The following is a 7,568-nucleotide window of genomic DNA, read 5'->3' on the forward strand; positions in this document are numbered from 1 at the left end:
TGCCTGGCAGCACACAGCCATGTGGTCTAGTGCTCACCAGGGCCACGGGGCCCATGGCAGACTCTGCAGGCTGAAAAGAATATGAAGCCAAAACTCTGGGCACTGGCCTTTGCCTTGGCCTTGTTGAAGACACAGTTGTACCTTTTCCATGGCTGGACGGACAGAGATGGGACGCTGGGAAGCCAGGAGGAGAACTTTTTTTGATATTACATCACAAATAAACCATGCCACCACACCACAATCTCCCATGGGTGGATTCTTGGAATTCTTTCCTCATGATCCTATGGAAGAGCCTAATTTCTACCCATAATAGAAGTACTTTCCCTCTATACCATTTTGTTGTGTTTTAATCATAAATGGATGTTGTATCTTGTCAAATGCTTTTTCTGCATCTATTGATATGATCATATGATTTTTATTCTTCATATGTTAATGTAGTGTATCACATTGGTCTATTTGCATATGTTGAGCCATCCTTGTGTCCCTAGAATGAACCCCACTGGACCGTGATGTGTTATCTTTTTCATGAATTGTTTATTTGATTTGTTAGCATTTTGTTTAGGATTTTGCATCTGCTTTCATAAGAGATATTGGTCTATAGTATTTGTGTGTGTGTGTGTGTGTTATTGTGTGTGTGTGTGTGTGTGTGTGTGTGTGTGTGTTATCCATGCCAGGTTTGGTATTAGTATCAAGTTGGCCTCTTAAAATGTGTTAGGAAGTATTACCATTTTTTTGATTTTTGGAAGAGTTTGAGAAGGATAGGTAGTAAATGTTTTTTGAATGTTTGGTACAATTATTTAGTGAAGCCATCTGGTTCTGGAATTTTACACTTTGTTAAGTTTTTGATGGTTGTTTCAATTTCCTCACTGTTGATCAATCTATTTAGATTTTCTTGTTGTTTATGACTCAATCTAGGAAGGTAGTATATTTCTAGAAACTTGTTCATTTATTTTTTCTAGGCTACTGAATTTGGTGGTATATAGTATTTCTTAGTATTTCTTGTATGGTCCTTTCTATTTCTGTGATGTCTGTGGTAACTTCTCCACTTTCATTTCTTGAGTCTTTTCTCTTTTTTTCTTAGTGAGTCTATTCAGAGGTTTGTCAATTTTCTTAATCTTTTAGAAAACAAGCTCTTTGTTACATTAATTTTTATATAGTCTTTGCTCTCTATTTTATTTAATTATGCTCTAATTTTTGTTTCCTTCTATCTTCTGGCCTTGGGATGCTTTTGTTTTGTTTTGTTTTTTTAGTTCTCTAACATGCAATGTTAGGTTGTTTACTTGGGATTTTTCTTGTTTCCTGATATAGGCCTGTAATAATATAAACTTTCCTCTTCTTACTGCTTTTGTTGCATCCCAGACATTTTGATATATAGCATTCTCATTCTCATTTGTCTCTATGTATCTTTTGATCTTTCCTTTTATTATTCTCTTTCACTGTTTTTATTCATTATTTACCTGTGCCTAAAGACCTTGGAAGAGTTTCAAGGGATCTGTGAACTTCTTAAATTGTATACAAAAAAGAGAAAAGGTGTATAATGAACTTTCCTGGAAAGAAATATTCATAAAGATTGCAAATATGTCTATGTAGTCTCAAAATTAAGCACCATTTTTAAAAACATATAATCTTCTTTTGTTGATTATATCAGCTATATGGCTTAGTTATCTGCTGAGAAATTTGGAATAAGGTGAGAGCAGACTGTAGTAAATTGATGTCTTGGCCTTGAAGAATTATAGACTTCCTAAACACCCTAAACAATTTATTTATTATTCTCCATAGAAATTATAACTACTGACATATTCTATTTTATGGGTGTTTTTTTATTTTCTCCTCTAGAATCAAATTTCCAAGAAAAAAGGTGTCTTGCACTATCTCCAGTGCTTAAAAAAGTTTTTTATACGTGGTAGATGTTCAATAAATCATTGTTCAGTGAGTAGAGGCTCTATTAGGAAAGCTTACTGGAGAATACAACAAGCTAATTAATTCATGCTTACAAACAACTTGTAGCAATATGATGTAAAACTTCTTTAAAATAAAAGTATCTTAAAACATATAGTCAAGGGATAAAGCCAACAATTACTTGAGGCCCATACACTACAGAGGAAATCACATGTAAGAGGTATTCTGACTGTAACACATCTTGAAACACCGATCGTAGCTTGTCTTTAATTCCTGCCTCATCGATTCCTTCCCTTCCTTTAGGTACATATCATCCTCCCGCCCCCCATCCAGAATTGGAGCCTGCTCTTCCTCACCTTGAATCTGGAACCTGACCTGATTAACCAATAAGATGGATGGAGTGATTTCCTGAGAGTGCTGAGGCTGGGTTATTAGAAGTCTTGCATCTTTTATCTAGACATATTGGAACCCTTGCTCTAGATAACACAAAACAATATGTAAGACATCAAACTACCTGAGACCACCATATTGTGAGAAACACAAGCCACGTGAACAGACCGTGGATATTAAAATGTCATGTGCAGGGGGAAAGAGACCAAGGAGAACTGGAGCACCAGGCATATGAATGAAGATGTCATTTTAGAATTCTGACCTCCAGCATCAGGTGCCCAGCTGCTACCACCATGAATCAGAAACAAACCACTTAGTCAAGGTCTTCCAGAATTCACAACCCATGCATCATAACCACATCAAATAGTTGTTTTGAGTTTCAGTGTCTTAGAGTAATGTGTTACCCAGAAATAGATAAATTGAACAATTTCCAATACCATTACAAGATGGCAGAGAAACCAACAATATGAGCTACCAATACAAAAGGGAAGGGAACGTTTCTTTCCGATTAAATTATGCTGTATTAAAAATTCTATAGTAGAATTTTGGACACAGATTTAACTGAAACTATTCTGGGTCAAAGGGTAAACTACAAAGAAATTGATGACAGAAATACTTTGACTATTGGGGACTCACCTCAGGGACTCAGATATTGCTTTGACATATATTTTTTATCTTGTTGCCTTGTTTTCCTGCATCATTTAGGTATAGTAATAATAAAAGAGGGCCATTGCACTGTACTGACTCTGCTCATGTTTTATTTATGACATGAAAGTCTTTCTTTGCCTTTTAGCTGGGCTCTACAGGGATAGTTCAATGAATTTTTAATCTTCGTTTTTACCCTGCATTAAAGCAGAGCTACAAGTGTGTCTCACAGACAGCTATGCTGAGTAACCAGGTATTTGTCAGGCTGCCACATGAGTCATTTTTTTTCAATGACAAAGCAGGTGGCTGCCCTGGAGGGAGCATAAAGGGAATCTCAGCAATCATGTCCTACTTGAACTGCCTACACACTGCTGACTCAACAGCTGGCTCTCTCCAAAAGAAAACAAGGCAGGAAATAAACTACAAACAAACAAACAAAAAGAAAAATGTAATAAAACCACTGCTGAAACAATCACCATTCTTTTCCTCTCACAGAATGATGTCTTAGCATGCATGCTTTAGTGAAAATGTATAAAGAAATTACAAACAGAAATCTTTCCACTTTATAGGATATTGGATCTGGTGTTTCATCAGGAAAACAGGCTCTGAAAATTGCAATCACATAATCATCAACTCCTTTCTTGTTTGCTGAATGGAACATCCAAACCCAGAGGAGTTGTGGAAGCTCTAAATTGGATCTTAAGCCAAGGTCTGAGTCAGGAATTTCGAGACCAAATGCTTACCACATGATTTGCTGACAGCATCATTGCATAAGATGAAATGTAATTTCTGGAAATACCTGAGAGCAGATTCTGAGTGGAGATATGTCATTCTCTCTTTTAATCCATTGGTGGAGGAGAAAAGTCCCTCTAGTGCAGTGGTTCTCAAACTTCTGGCCCCTTAAATACAGTTCCTCATGTTGTGACCCAACCATAAAATTATTCTCGTTTCTACTTCATAACTGTAATGTTGCTACTGTTATGAATCGTAATGTAAATATCTGATATGCAGGATGGTCGTAGGCGACCCCTGTGAAAGGGTCGTTCGACCCCCCAAAGGGGTCACGACCCACAGGTTGAGAACCGCTGCGTCTAGTGGCATGTGGGCCCTTGTAAAACCACCAAGACCTATGTAGTAGCTTCTGAGACAAGCTAGTTTTCTATTTCTTATAAGCTGAGGCACACAGTCTATTTTTTAAAGGCATAAAATCTTATAAAATGATTGGAATTTCTGGAGAGAGAGAATGTAATATAAATTAGAGATCTATTCTCCTCTAGACTATCTTAAAGTAGAGGAAAAGAATCATGTGTGTTGGTAGAGGCCACTGATAGTATTACCTCTCCACCTAAGACTAGGGACTGCACCTGCGCCTGTGCTAAAGACCTTCCATTGGGAAGTGACCGCCAAAATGTCCTTGGCATTATGAGCAAGGAGCAGTAATAACAGGAACTAGGAAGGGCGAGTGAGGAAGAATGAGGAAAAATCAATGCAATGTCTAGTTTATCTTGTAAGATTATAACCCCCATGAGGGTCGTTATCCTATCTATCATTTTAATTGTTGGATCTCAAAGCCTTAAAAAGTCTGGAATAGTAACTGAATAAATATTAGTTAAAGATGAATGATAATTATATAGAAAAAATCTTAAAATACATACTTCCAGGATAATAAAAGATAAAAAGAGTCACTAAGAAAATTTATTTTATCTTTATAAAGATTCTTATTGTTTACAATTTTAAAAATACAAGTGGGATATAAAATGAAAAGCAACAAATGAATGAACAAACAAAAACTCATAGACATAAACAAAGGTATGGTGGTTACCAGAGGGAAACGGAGGTGGGGGTACGTGGAAGAGAGTAAAGAGGGTCAAATATGTGGTGACAGAAGGAGACTTAGCTTTGGGTGGTGGACAAACAATGCAATATACAGATGATGTATTGTAGAATTGTACACTTGGGTCTTACATAATCTTATTAACTGATGTCACCCCAGTCAATTTAACAAAATTTTAAAAATATCTGAATAAAGTATGGACTCTTCATTAATAAAAATACATATTTTAGTCTTCATTACTTAAAAATACATATTTTTTATTCTTCATACATGCTCTGTAAAACTTTAAGGAACTGCAATCCAATATAATTTTCAGCAATGATGGAAATAATTTATGTTTTCCCTACTTGAACATTTCAAATGTGCCTACTGAAACGGGGAAACTGATTTTTAATTTTTATTTAATTGTAATTTAAATTGTGATGGGTACAATATTGAACAGCATAGCTAAACAACACAGAAAGTGCCCCTTTCAAGAGTAAAAGACAAAATCTATGGAGACACTAGCAAGGAAGAAAAGGAAAGTGTTCCCTCTTACTCTGAGAGAAAGCGTTGAGGTTTCTGAATGAAATGGTTCTGTGGCCCCCTCCCCAAGGCTATTCCTCTTCATCTGTAGTACCTGGGGGAGGTACAGTGAATTAAAAAAAAGCAAACTTATTTTCAAATGTTATTGGAACAAGTACTACATTTTGGTAGAAATTCATCAGGGTTTCTGCAAATAACAACTAATAATTTTATTTAAACATATATTGGACCATTCAATTACTTAATGTACTAGCTCTGCATAGCTCTGCTCACACTGTGGGCCAGCTCATTCTCCAGGTACTGCTAGGTGCCCTCATTTTTTCCAAATGTCAGAACATAGCACTCCCCCTACTTCTGCATATAAATGTAAACTCTGTCAACACGCCATTGATTGGGGACAATTGTAACTCTGCATTAGAGCTGATTAAAACTCAGTACAACACATGTCTGCTCATGTACAAATGGAGAAGTAATATCCATCTACAGACCAGAATGCCATGCTCAATTAAATGCCAAGCAAAATCCCAGCACATCTGCTGAGTGCATGCTCTGGTCACAGCCTAACAGTCAATTGTGCAATGACAAGTAAATGCAGAGCATAGCATGTTAAGATAATTCCTTGAAGGTCTTTGAAGTTATACATTTTGAGCCTTTGTGCTTGTACCTTTGTTTTTATCATAGGAAGTTAAGCAGCTCTTTGATATTTTTAATGCTCTCATTTGAACAAAAACATATCTTATTATTCTTCTTTTAAGCTGCTTTATCAGTATAACTTGAGAATATAAACATAAGCCATTAAAAATGCCTTATGAAACATAATTTTCTCCATGGACTGCAAACCAATAAGGCCAATCAATTATATGACTTTTTCTATCGTCTCGAAGCCTGGATCTATCCTTTTATGTATATCTAAAGAATCTCTTTTTCTCTTGACCAGTTACTTAATGTATAAATGTTGAAATTTTAAATTTATGAACCAGATTTATTATAATAAAATACAACATTAAATGTAAAACTGGACTTATTTCAACAAAAATTACTTTTCTATTTAGGGATTCCAATTTGTAGTGGATACAAATATTTCCTTCCAACTTGAAACATAAAAATGACACATCTCTTATTTCTTTAAATTTATATTTAATCTGCTTTATGTCTCCAAACCCCTGATATGGGAAGAAATTCCATTTCAGTTATTGTCAGGTTGCTGTCCTCTGTAAAGTCAGACAAATATCCTGAAGGAAATGTCACCATTGATCTCTCGGGTTCCTTGTGATCTCTTTAAGGAAGGCAGTTATGTGGGCCCTCCTGTTGTAGTTGAATCTTTAATGCTATTGGCTCAATCATGAGCTGAGTTAACCCTCAAACTGCTGACTATAAGGATAGACCTCTATCACTTTGTATGAGTGCACAGGCTGCCCTCCCCCATCTCCGAGGTAGAGTTGTTTAAGCAGGGTCTGGTGCCTGCTCAGCAATCTTGAGGAAGAAGAATAAAGTAGAAGATATCATACTACCTCATATCAAACTGTACTACAAGGCCATGGCAATCAAAATAGCATGGTAATGGCATAAAAACAGGCATATAGATCAATGGAACAGAATAGAGAGTGCAGAAATAAACCCATGCCTCTATGATCAATGCATCTTTAACAAAGAAGGCAAGAACATCCAATGGAGTTAAGACAGTCAGTTCATAAATGGTGTTGGTTGGACAGATACATGCAAAAAAAAATGAAACTAGACTACCACCTTACATCATACGCAAGAATAAACACAAATTTGATTAAATACTTAAATATAAGTCACAAAACCATAAAAATCATAAAAGAAAACAGGCACTAAAATCTAGACATTTTTCATAGCAATATTTTTTTCTGATCTATCTTCTCAGTAAAGGGAAACAAAAGGAAAAATAAACAAATGGAACTACATCAAACTAAAAACTTGTGTACAGAAAAGAAAACCATCAACAAAAGGAAAAGACAATCCAATAAATGGGAGAACGTATTTGCCAATGACACGTCTCATAAGGGGTTAATATCCAAAGGTTATAAAGAACTTAGACAACTCAACACCAAAAAAGCCATCAATCCAATTTAAAAATGGGCAAAGGACCTGAATAGACACTTCTCCAAAGAGGACTTATCAATGGTCAATAAACATGTGAAAAAATACTCAACATCATCAGAGAAATGCAAATTAAAAACAAAATGAGACGTTACCTCATTTGACTAAAATCAATAAATCAACAAACAACAGGTGTTGGCTAAGATGTGTC

Source organism: Myotis yumanensis, unplaced genomic scaffold, assembly GCF_028538775.1.
Source record: "Myotis yumanensis isolate MYYU_CA2020_CCGP unplaced genomic scaffold, mMyoYum1.0.hap1 SCAF_9, whole genome shotgun sequence".
NCBI lineage: Eukaryota > Metazoa > Chordata > Mammalia > Chiroptera > Vespertilionidae > Myotis > Myotis yumanensis.